This window comes from Sphaerodactylus townsendi, linkage group LG01 (assembly GCF_021028975.2).
Source record: "Sphaerodactylus townsendi isolate TG3544 linkage group LG01, MPM_Stown_v2.3, whole genome shotgun sequence".
Lineage (NCBI taxonomy): Eukaryota > Metazoa > Chordata > Lepidosauria > Squamata > Sphaerodactylidae > Sphaerodactylus > Sphaerodactylus townsendi.
Window position 1 is genome coordinate 86,087,272 of NC_059425.1, and position 13,239 is coordinate 86,100,510.

General features: G+C 40.8%; 1 long non-coding RNA gene across 1 annotated transcript; it reads left to right on the forward strand.

The window, feature by feature from the left end:
• The first annotated feature begins 1,476 nt into the window (after positions 1-1,476).
• On the forward strand, positions 1,477-11,116 carry LOC125427138. The gene is made up of 4 exons (XR_007243640.1): positions 1,477-1,792; positions 4,250-4,388; positions 6,482-6,651; positions 10,861-11,116. It is a non-coding gene; the product is annotated as an uncharacterized LOC125427138 (long non-coding RNA).
• The last annotated feature ends 2,123 nt before the right edge of the window (positions 11,117-13,239 follow it).

Sequence of the window (13,239 nt, forward strand, 5' to 3'; positions counted from 1 at the left end):
CCAAAAAGGTTGTCATCTCCTTGCTCTCTGAATTCATTATGAACATAAGCACCATCAAGTAGCAACCAACTTATGGAGACCCCAACAAAGGGCTTTCAAGGCAACGGAGAAGGGGAAGTGGTTTGCCATTGCCTCCCTCTGCAGAGTCTTCCTAGGTGGTTTTGCAGGCAACTACTGACCCTGCTTAACTTCCAAGATCTGGTGAGATCAAGCTATGCCATGAAATCTTCCCCAAATTTATTACAATATTTGAAATTCTTTTACCTTCCCCTCCACCCAGCAAAGAAGTGAAAAAATACAGAAATATCATTTTACTAATCTTTTAATTGGAAGAGGGTTTTTTAAAAATCTGTGCTCGTTTTCCATACTGTCCCAATAGGCTCAGACTAGAAATTACTCTGAAAATTAAATGAGACCTTTTTTTCTACATTATTCAGAATGATGAAGCTGCCAGAATGAGGCTATCAGAGCAAACTGCATCTGTGCAGCCCCTCTAATTCTCTAGGAGGCTCACAGGCAGGAGATGCTAATCTGATGTTCTCTTTCAGAAATGTAACCTATTAACTTGTTGGACAGATGGCAGTCCAACAATTAACAACCAGAATAGAGGCAAGGTTTTTCATATATATATATATATGAAAGAATATGCAGCAGCTGCAACATTTTCCCTTGTATTTGTTCTTCATATTTCCTTCGTATATAATATGAAATGTCTATAACATGAAAGCAGAGTAAATAAGTCTTCTGGCCAAAATATGTCTGAGAAGTCCCTTGGAATCTACTATAATAAAGAGAGAGACTCACAGGGATTCATGGAAGAGAGGAAATTCCATTTCCTGTATTTTTCTCTCCTCTTGTTCTGTTCCTAACCTTGTTTTTACCCAATTCTCCTGTTCACCCCCTTTGGCTGCTACTTATCCTTATAGGGCGGGGGGGGGGGAAGCTTGGGCAGTGTAGTTGTGACTGTAATCATGATCTCCTGATATCTTAATTATTCATTTCTTTTTAGCTTTGGAGTTTTTTCTTGCAAGGGTAAAAGTTCACACAGGTTTGTAGAAATTGCTCCCCTTTCCCTCATGGCCCCATTGTGTAGATTCTTTGATCTCCTTATATCCCTGTATGAGAGCAAAAGTGCCTTCTAATCCCAAGCAGGAAATGCTGGATCCAGCCTGTATTTCTAAAATATTTTTAAATGATGCTCCAGACAAAATTCCTACCCTAATTATAAATGAAAAAAATTACTAAAATATTCCTGTTGAAAGATGAGTAAATAATGCGCATGGCCAGGCAGTGACATTGGCTGTGCAAAGTCACAAGAACAGTTTTATAACTGATTACACCAGAGATCAATTTTCTCAGTAGATGTCACTCATCACTGCAGCTAATGGCTTGTAATATAATTACCCAATCAATAGTAAGCTCTGTGTATATGCATGAAAGACAATTTCTGATCTTTAAAAGCATTTGCAGTCCCAACAGAACAGCTTACAGTAAAGATAGCAAAGAAGAAAGCTTTTTAAAAAAATGGAACTTTTAATGAGGTAGAAAAATTGGATGTGGAAAGAAGACCACAGCATTATTGGACAGAATGTAGTAATACTACAGCACATTCAATTCTCAGTTATTTTTTAAAGAAATGGAAAATCTTTCTCTTCAGCAGAAAAAAAAGTTTTTTTCTTTTTCACTAACAATGACAACAGGGGTGTTTCTTGGGGGCATGAGTCAGAAGCATATTCAAGTTGTTAGGAACATACATAAATATTGAAGGAAGACATTTGGATCACCACAAAATGTGAGTAGCAAAAAATGGTTTATTTATTGTATTAAAATTGTCTGAATAGGTCTCTAGAATTAACAATGTGCATAAATCTTGGCTGTTCAATATATTGATATGAGGATGTCAAAAATTTTGATAGAGTAAAGATAGTTTTTACTAAGTACATCATATCCATTAGGAGAATATGGAAACTGGCCAGACATTATTGAATGAATTTACATTATTCCTTGTCATTGGGAGCCTATGAATATTTTCTTTGGTTGAGTAGAGAAATAAAAAACAACTCACTGAGGTCCGTTAACCAAGGGAGTTTTACCATTATAATTCTTTCTACTCCCAATGAAAAAGAGAGTCTAGAAAAATTAGTAGGCATTTATTGTTATGTGCAGTATGAAAATGCCAATCAAACATACACACACACACACACACACACACACACACACACACACACACACACACACACACTCAAATTACAATATTTACCTATGTCATGACTTCAGCACATGTTATATGATTGTTGCCCCATCCCAGATCACTAGTTGCTTGGGAAGTAGAACTGACATCAGTACAACATGATAGCATCACAACTCCAGGCTAGGAAATTCCTGGACATTTGGGGCTGGTAAATGGGGAGGGCAGAGTTAGGGGAGCTAATGAGGGAGGATGTTCCAAATAAACCATCTTCATTTTCTCAAGGGCTCTGTAGTCTGGAAGGGGTGTGTGTGTATCTACCGTCACTTATCTGTGTATTTTCCTGTCAAAATCCACCCCCTGTGATGTTGTTACCGCCCAGGAAAATAACTAGTCCTGAGACAAGTTACTCAACTGCACTGGCTCCGTGTCGCAGAGGCCTGTGGGATTCAGAAGCCTCCATAAGACTTGCAAAGGACGTAAACATGTGATTGTGCCAATGTTATATGGCTTCCCTCTTGCCTCTGCCCTTGTAAGATGTAATGAAAGCCCCTTTAGAGTTGAGTTTATGATTTGCCTGCTGTTTAGGATTTTAGTTTGACTAGGTTCCCCAGTTAGCCTAAGGTTTTGTTATTGTTAAGTTAGGAGATTCTTATGTGCATGTATTGTATTGTTTTCCCTAATGTTCAAGTTTAGAAAAGTTATTTTGATATTTGTACCATTAGTAAAAGCAGTAGCCCAGGGGTAGGGAACCTGAGGCTCTCCAGATGTTCAGGAACTGCAATTCCCATCAGCCTCTGTCAGCATGGCCAATTGGCCATGCTGGTAGGGGCTGATGGGAATTGTAGTTCCTGAACATCTGGAGAGCCGCAGGTTCCCTACCCCTGCAGTAGCCTGTAGAAGCTGATATTAAGGGGCAAGGAAGTCAGCCCTGGAATGCAGCTTAGACCAACACCCAGCCAACTCCTTAGTGAGGACAAAGACCCCCTTTGGATTTGCAAATTAAACTCTGCTGGCAGCACCCAGAGGTCCCAGCTGTTGGAAGACATGCCGGGACCACCATTGGACAATTTGAACTCTCCTTTGTTACAGAGATGAGGCGTGGGACATAACTGAAGGAAACAGCCATCTGATAAAGGAGATAGCTGGGTGCGGTAGCAAGCCCACCCAGATTCTCTGAATTGACCTTATCTGCTCTCCCTTCAGCACTATTGCGAGATCTCGCGGGAAGACGTTTGACAGTGGGGATTCGTGATCCCATTCACAGAAGTTGTAATTGTATCTTTGCAGAATGACAGAAGTGTGAGAGCCTTCCTGACCTCTTCAAAATGGGGGCTACAACAGAGCATGAACATGAACACACCATCTCTGATCTTACTCATTTATATAGTGCTATCAGCAGAAGGCCCTAAACTGATGAGCAAAGCTGATACAGCACAGTATAGTTGTGCAGGTATGAGGGTCAAAGGACTATGAAGGGTCAAAGGACTATGAAGTATGTGATAGCCAATTTCTTAAATGTAACCCATACATGCAATGGGGGGGGGGGTTGAACCCGTGAACCCACCTCTTACCATCCCTGGTGCCATCACTAGGGTTTGGACCAGGCACCAGTGCATGTCTTCTTGTAGGGGATAGTCTCTAGAGACTGTTGCTGCCAGACCGACCTGTGGTAGACCAAAGGGACCCTGTTTGGAAGACAGTGGTGTCTCTACCCACCTCAGCCAATTCTTGGGGTGTCTAGCAGTTCAGTGCCAAAATGGGGGAGCCCATTCTATACATTGGCTCAGTGTGCCTACAAGGATAAATAATTATATCTGGACTTGTCTCTCTCCAAACCAGCCTGCACAATGCTTCTCTCACACCTTTCTGAACAGGATTAAGTGAACAAAAAGTCCTTGCCTGGAAAGAGTTCCCATCACCAGCCCTGTGACCACACACCCCAGTGAAGACATTGGATGTGTTAATGTGATTACCTGCCCAGTGTTGTACTAGCTAATGCTTCTTCCTCTGACTACTACCTTTAATGATCACCTCATTTACATTGTCATTGTTTTACAGCTGTAATTTCCTCAGCTAATTTCCCCCTTGGAGACACTTCCGAGCCTGGAATATCAGGCTGATGTCTCATTGTCCCATGGCACATAAGGGCAGTCCAAAATACCAAATTCACTAGGAGGGCAGAGTCTCCTGAACATGGGTGAGTATGATATGTGGTGATTAAAACCTTATTTTGGGTTTCAGAAAGCAAGCAGCAATTCCGGTTCATCCCAATACAAACTTCTTGAAAACAACCCAAGCTCTTGGTTCCAGAAATAGTGTCTGGACTGGGCATTAGTGCATGTCTTCTTGTAGGGGACAGTCTCCAGAGTATGGAGATACATTACTTTGGGTAGTCCAAAGAGCGCTTTGGGATCAGTTTCCCTCAAGTGTCTGCATGTGCATTTGTCCTAAGGGCAACCCATGTTGCAGCAGTTAGCACACAAAGTGGGTTGCGTACCGGAAAACAACATAGATCCATTTGCAGGGCAGAGTCCCTGAAATCTGAGGCTTTATATGTGATCATACAAATTATATTTTGGGGGTGAAGATTTTATGCAGAACCCTTCATATTTGTCATTGGATTTAAACCTGGTACTCTCCTACTGATGTTGGGAAGAAATTTTGTCTCACCTAAGTCAGTCATTAACATGACTGCATTTTTTTTCTGCTAGAGTAGCTGGATTTCTAGCTGAATCTAATTTAGAAAACTAATTTCATAGCTTGATAATTTTAGATTAATACTTGAATATCAATAGAGTGCAAATGAAACATTTCCCCCCAAAGCTGTGAATTTTATCAACATTGTTTGTAAGGCCAAGTGTCTCCACTGGGGAATACAATGCCTTTTATTGGCTTCAGCTAGGGTGGCCAACTGCCAAATGGGGCTTGGAGATCTCCAGGAATGACAACTGATTTCCAGACTACAGAATCATTTCTTCTAGAAGAAAAGGCTGCTTTGGAGTGTGGACTCCATGGCAACATACCCCTGCTAAAGTCCCTGTTTCCCTTGACACCTCCCTCTCCAGGGTCCACCCCCAAATATTCAGGAATGTCTTAACCCACGGTTGGCAACCTTAGTTTCAGCTGATAGCTTTTTAAAAAAAAATGTGATGTGATGCCTGTTGTCCATATTCTGATGGTCTGCGTTATGTGGGACTGTACAGCAGCTTCAACCGGTCAAAAATGCAGTGCTCAGACTATTATTGGGAGCTGATTAGAGGGATCATCCAAACCCTGTGGTGAAAGATCTGCACTGGCTACCATTTGTTTCTGGGCACAACTAAGAATGTTGGTTCTTCCTTTTAAAGCTGTAAAGCTGTTGGGAGAGGCCATCTAGAGATCTGGGCTGAATTGCCACCAATATGTAGATGACTCTCAGTTCTATGTCACACTTCCAGCAGATCCCAGGTAGGTTGAACAAAACATAAACTAGTGCCTGGAGACATTACTGAGGACTAACATAGATGAGAACTAACAAACTGAAACTAAACGGCAACAACATGGAGGAATTATGGGAGGAGTTGATCCAGGAATCGTATCTAGGGGGGGTTACACTCCCCATAAAGAAGCAGATTTGCATATTGGGGGTCCTTCTGGATCTGGGCCTCATATTGAAAAAACATCTGGGTTAGACTATTGCATTACATGGGGCTGCCAGTGAAGATATCATTTGTACAAAATGCTGCAGCCAGAATATTGACTACACTGGGTCATTTAGACCATATCACTCCCAACTTCTTCCATCTGTACTGGTTCCCAATTTGTTTTAAGACCCAATTCAAATTACTGCTATTTACTTTTACAGTCCTTTATTTATTTATTTATATTTTAAATTTCTAGGCCGCCTCTTCCCCAGAGGGCTCGAGGCGGCTAACAACATGGCTGTTGTCCAACAGCAACTCAAACAACATATGACTAACAGTGCAACACGGAACAGAGTTACTCCTTAGGCTCATTCCGCACTTGCAGAATAATGCACTTTCAAACTGCTTTCAGTGCTCTTTGAAGCTGTGCGGAATAGCAAAATCCACTTGCAAACAGTTGTGAAAGTGGTTTGAAAATGCATTATTTTGCGTGTGCGGAAGGGGCCTAAGCCCAATGGGTTTAGGCTGCAGTAACTCTATTCTGAATTGCACTGTTCGAGTGTTCTATTAATGGGTGAAAACTTTTTTGTTTTGTTTGGAATCCCCCCACTGACTGTTCTTGGCCCTCCTCTCTGTTTGTATGTGTGTTTGTTTTTATATTTACAAGTATTTATATATGATTTTTGCCACCTGGGGAACCCTATTTGGATAGAAAGGTGTATTCTGCGGCATCCCAACCTTGCTGAACTCCAAAACTGTACCCACCTCGGGCTCCACTCCAAATAGGGTTGCCAACTCTGGGTTAAATTTTTTTTGGAGATTTTGGGACCCTAAGAAGTAAGTGTATTTAGAATATTTAGAATATCCAGTACGTTTATTTAGAAAGTTTTCTTTGTTGTTTTCTGTGAACTTGAACCTATGACTAGAAATATACTGCATTTTAAATATTTTTCCCTCTAATTTCTTCAATAAAGCTTTACTTTGCTTTATGGTGTGTTGTTGTGAGTGTAGCAGATCAAACCGAGGTTCAGCTTGCTCCCAGTGTCACAGAGGGGCTTGCTCCAGGGTCTCATTTTGGAGACAACATGTGAGCACAGTTTCCTGCTGTGACACACAGTCCCTGGGCCTTTCCCCACTCTCGTCCTTCCCCTCTATGCGGTGCGCTGCTCTTAGCGTGCAGCATCTCAGGCGCGCACCCTGCTGTCCCCACGACCCCGCGCTCTGCGCGGGGCCATCAAAAGGCGCCGTTGAGAAGAGCGCCTGGGATGCTGGACGCTGAGGGATGCGACAGCAGCTTCGGGGCGGCTGCGCTGTCGCCCCCCCTCTCAGTGGGGAGTGCCGAGGGACCCCGCGCTACTCTCCTCGAGTAGCGCGGGGCTTAAGGGAAGTGGGGAAAGGCCCCTTGTTACAACAGAAATATTCTGCTGTAGTATATTTCAGGTATGTGAGAAATGCAAACACCACCCCAAAATTAGGCTATCCATCTACCTTTTCCTTTGGCACTAGTGCAAAGAGAAATAATGCTGAAAGGATAAAGGCAGAATCAAAGAAAACCCACTATGGAAGGAATTTCAAAAAACCCACTACTGGGGTAGAACAAGTTACCAAGCCTGCAGCATGCTGAATGGAAAAGCTGGGAAACAGTTGAAAAATCAGAAGTAGGACAAAGAGATCAAGTGCATTTAAAATGGTAGCAGAGCTAACTCTGACTCATTGTTAAGGAATGACAGATAACTGGTTCTGGTGGGTTTTCCAGGCTGTGTGGCCATGGTCTGGTGGATCTTGTTCCTAACGTTTTGCCTGCATCTGTGGCTGGCATCTTCAGAGGTGTATCACAGAGGGAAGTCTGTGTGTAACAAGATCCACCAGACCATGGCCACACAGCCCAGAAAACCCACCAGAACCAGTTGAATCTGACCGTGAAAGCCTTCGACAATACAGTGACAGATAACATTTCCACCCTATGCCACTGTAATGACTGGTATGCACTCTGCAATATTGACATGTGAATGAACTATTTAACAGTTCCATATGACTATAGCATTATGATTGGGTAGGAATCACACTTACTTGTTACTTAATAGGACTATCATAAGCAGAGTTACATCCTTCTAAGTCCAATAAAGTCAATTAGTTTAGAAGGGTGTAGCTTTGCTTAGGATGACCCTGTAAATGTATCAATTTGTCAGCTTGACAACTTTTATTTTTTTCAAGACTGAATGAATCTTTGACCTAATTTGGTCCCTGCTCAGTCTTCTTTTTAGACATATATTAGGCATCTCCATCTAACAATTCCTTTTGTGAATGCTGTGTTAACATGAAGTTGCAAAGGAGCCTGGTATATTCATAGAGTCTGGATCCAGCCATATGAAAATTCAAAGTTTCTCCAAACAAAATATAGAAATGCTGAAACAATAATAAAGTGCCACCAAGACACAATTTTTATGGGGTTTTAAAGGAAAGAGAAAAGCAGAGGTGGTTTTCCATTGCCTTCCTCAACACTGATCTTCCCTGGATCATCTTCAGATGATATCTTCAGACAGATATCATGTGGCAGATGTGCATCCTTGTGGAGAACGTTTTCATGCTGAAACATTTTCTTGCTCATGCAAGACACCATTTGCCTCCGTTTAGACACCATTTGCCTCCGTTGAAAAGCATTTTCCATTCAAAACTATTTGAACTGTTAACAGAGAGTTAAGTCATTTGTAGTCATATTAAAGTGCATAATGTATTGTAGAAGGCTTTCACAGCCGAAATCACTGGGGTGTTGTGTGGTTTCCGGGCTGTATGGCCATGTTCTGTCAGCATTCTCTCCTGACGTTTTGCCTGCATCTGTGGCTGGCATCTTCAGAGGATCTGGCTGGCATCTTCAGAGGATCGAACCCTAACCCTAACCCTATCAGATCCTCTGAAGATGCCAGCCACATATGCAGTCGAAACGTCAGGAGAGAATGCTGCTAGAACACGGCCATACAGCCTGGAAACCACAAAGCATCCCAAAGTGCATAATATTATCCTTTTCTTGGAAGTTGCATTTGTTACAGCAGTGATAGCCCAGATAACATTCTTTTAATTACCAGCAATAAAATATGCTTACCAAAAAAATAAAGAAAAGAAAAGGGAGGGGGAGGTTTATCATGCTATCTGTTTCACCTGGAACCTGACATTTGAAGCAGATGCAATATTCTGGCTAATTAACTCAGTTAACTCATTTGTTATAGGTCAGGACATAGTCCTTCAGCCAATATTGCTCCAAGGTTGACTGAACACTGGTCAGTTTCAACTAGACTATCTAGTTACCAGTTTTTGAGGTGCAAATTTGCTCTTGGACTTAGCACTAAATTCAGAATATGTAATTTTCTCTGAGTAAAGATGGTCTGCAGTCAGAGAAAATCAAAGTGCTTTTGGCTGATAATCTCAGGGAGATAATTATAAGCAAAATGTAGATATATACCATCCCACCAAAACATTGCTCCAAACTATTTTTTTTAGTTCTGTAGGACATCTAAATGTGTTATTCACAAAAACCTTCACATTTATATCAGTTAAACACATAACAGTAAACCCCACAGGTTTTTCCCATGAAAATATTATTTGGAAAACAGTCTTTTACCAATATTTCTAGAGGGCTACATCATTTGGGGGGATTTGCCTCTATCAACTGTGCCAGCACTGTGACATTATCAAATTTTGTTATTTACTGCCTTTTAAAATGTCAGATACCTAACCTTTTCTGGATGTTCTCTCATACAGGCAGCTTGTCCAAACCCAATTAAAAATGGCAATGCCCTAAAAGTGGTTGTAAATTGTACTCATAACAGCACAGAAAAAAGGCAATGTCAAAAACAATGGAAGCCTGCCATGGTAGGGCTGCCAGGGGTTGAGTTCTGCCAATAAAAAAGCAATCACCCATAACATAAGGACTACGACTGATAAATGTCCATGCATCACTCTCACTGTCATTAACACCAGTCCTTTCTCCTTGAGGACTGAACAAACAGTGAAAAAGCAGGAGAGTCACCCATGCTTCACATTTTTCTGCAGGATCCAATTATGTTGTGCACTGCACACATACAGTAGTCAGCACCGTACAAATTCAAAAGGAGATTGCAAATATATGTATGTTACAGGAGTACAAAAATCCAGCCTTTTCTCTTTCTTTTCCTTCCCCTTTCCTGACCCACTTGATCCCACCTGTGGGGGTCCCACCCAAACTAAATAATTTTGTGTGGTAGAGGGAGGGACTCAGGCATTTACTGGCTGTTGACCTGTGATAATTGTATGTCATTTATATTTTAAATTTAAATGTATTTTATAGGATGTGCTTTAAAGTGTTTATTATGATTCTGTATTGCTTTATCAGATGTGCTTCTCCAGGTCAGCCATAAAAAATGGGGGCATATTGTGATGTCATGCAGGTACCCATAACTGTGTCATTGATCTGAAGGAATAAATCATCACCAAATCTGATATACTTGTGGATGAGGACAAACTGGCAGAGCTTAGTTGTGAGATCAGTCATGGTGGTGTTAGAGATAGTGTTCATAACAGCTTGGAGTCCATTATTGTGGGGGGTGTTGATATACAGAGAGACTCAGCATTCATGTTAGTCAAAATAGTGGTACTTGGAAGATTGTGAAAAGATTGTGTTTACATTATTGTATTTCCATTGCATTCAGAATATAGCAATATTAGAATGAGCAGCATTTATGAGCAGCATCTCGAGAAGGCTAGTTATAAATAAGAATTGTATTAATAAACAACTTAAGGGCCTGGAGTTTTATTTAAAATGGTCCTCATAAATAAAATACATTTCCTAATTAACAGCTCTAAGCTCCTAATACTTGGCAAGTAATAATTTCAACACATTAACATATGGCTGAAATTATTTTCATGTTCAAGCCACCATGACTCGTTCTTTAGAAAAATTCAAGCCCCACCATGACTCCTTTAGAAAAGCATGAATTTGTGCAACTTTCTGTAGTAGAACACCTCGGTGCTGACCAGATTTCAAAGGATTTAACATGCCTTCTTGATTGACAGGTTTGCTCAGAGGAGAATGGCAGCCATCTAAAGTCTGAACTTGAGAAAGTGCTCGGCAAGTTCTTCCTCGAGCCCTGCTCTGAAAATGCCCAGATACCTGCCTCTGCTGCAAGCCAGCAAAGCAGAACATAGTGTCCAACTGTAATGTGGAATTTTGCAGCAAGGAGAGCTTCAAAGATACACCTTGGTACATTAAATAATCACAGATGTCCTGCCTGCTTTATCACCTGGAAAGTACAATCTGTTCCTGGCTATATCAGGGCCAGTAGTATATTCCTTGTTTTGTTTTTTGTTGTCATGCTGTTTGGAAATGTGAAGTAGTTCACTGATGGAAGGAAATCAACTTGGCCAACAACAAAAATGATTGTAATTGGTTACTTGACTTAACATGTTACTGTGTAATTGAGTATGAATTAAAATATCTCAACAAAACTGTTTATATAAACATTGGTGACCTTTAAAGAAGCTTTAATGGTCACATGGAGCAATCCTAAACAAGCCTATTTAGAAGTAAGTAATATTCTACAAGATTTCTTGGAGCTTAATCTTGTTTCCTATGTTCTTCTCTATGAAATTTCTGGGAAGGTCATGAAGGGTTTTGGAGTGCAGCACAACCGTTTGGGAATGAATGCAGGCTAATAAACTAATCCCAACCAAACAGAGAGGGGTACTACTGACCCAGGACTTAAGACAACCATTCTGGGTGAGATTGCACTCCCATTTAAGTAACAGGAGCATAATTTTGGCCTGTTTTTGGATCCAAGCATAAACAGGTGACAGCTGTAGCTAGGAGTGCCTTTTATCAGCTTTGACTAGTTAGCTAGCTGAAGCTTTTCCAGGGCAAAATGGTTTGGTCACTGAAGTGTATGCCCTGGTTACATCTAGATTAGAGTACTGTGATGTCCTTAAAAACTGTTCAGAAACTTCATTTGATACAAAATGCTACAGTTGTAATGTCTGTATCACTCCAATCTTCTGTTTTCTACACTGTTTTCCAGTTTGCTTCTGAGCCCAATTCAATTGTTTTTATGATGTGCATTTACAATGCAAGTTAGACACCTTGTTGACCCTGATGAGGGCAGGTGGAGTATACATTTTGTAAGTAAACAATTTTCACTGTTGCTTTTTATGTAAAAACTTTAGATAATGCAATACTGTAGTGTTTTCACTTAAGGACAGTACTAGACAAAAATGCTTCACAGCTGATACTCACACAGACAAGAGGAGCCCTAGAAAACAACTTTTAATTTCAACATTAAATGGGCACTCAAAACAAGTGTGAAAATCAACTTGCAATCATTAACTAGAGAGAATCAAACATCTCTGGAAATGTTATCAGCATTATATTCAAATTAAACGTTTATTTGACTTTTATGACATTTATATCCCATTAATGTTATTAAACCCAAGTCTCCAGGGTGCCAGTGGAAATGCTTTTGGCTTTTAAATGACTGTTAAATGTTTTCAGAGAGACGCTAATGTCATTTTGAAGCCCTGGCTTGGAAACAACCTGTCCTTTGCTTTCACAGTAGTTGCATGAATTGGCAAGAGCTGGCTGAACAGCAAGGGACCTATTTAAACAGGAGTTCAAATAAATTGTTTATTAGAAGAGCTGTGATTACGGAAGGGTAGGACCAAGGATGCCAAAAGATGGATCTGCAGCCATCACTAAGTGATTTAAATTTGAGGTGGCGGGGGGCAAGTACTGTTGACAGCGAGAGTTGGGGGAAAAGAATATATAGTACAAAACACACCATTTTGCACATAGATTTTAATATATATTTTATATATTTATGTTATATATAATATATATTTAATGTATATTTTAATATATATTTGCCAAATACAAAAGAATGGCTATTTTAGCTGACCTGTCGATCAATCCCATTATTATCCTGGTTGTTCTCCAAGGAGCTCAAGGCAGTGCGCACAGTTTTCCCATCCCTCCTTTTCTTTCACAACCACCCTGTGTAGTAGTTAGGCTGGGCCAGGGTTACAAAGTGAGCATCAGTTCAAATTCCAACCCTACCCTGAAGTCTTAGTCCAGCACTATAACCTTTGTACCACATAGGGTCTTGAATAACATCTGATAATGGTTATAAGAATCACCAGCAATTTAACTGCAAAGATTTAGACTGTTATAATCTCTGCCATTTTACGGTTAGGCTTCTGTGAGATATCTATTACCTAGTACAGGGATGCCAACTCTAGTCTGGAAATTTTGAGGGGGAGCTGGGGGGTTGGGAGGGCAAAGTTCTGGGAGAGAAGAGAATTAAACTGGAGTGTAATCCCATAAAGCGTACCTCCAAAATAATACCAACACCCAATCCACCTTGCAAATTGAGTCCACCCTCCTGGAATTCAGTTATGAGCATTAAA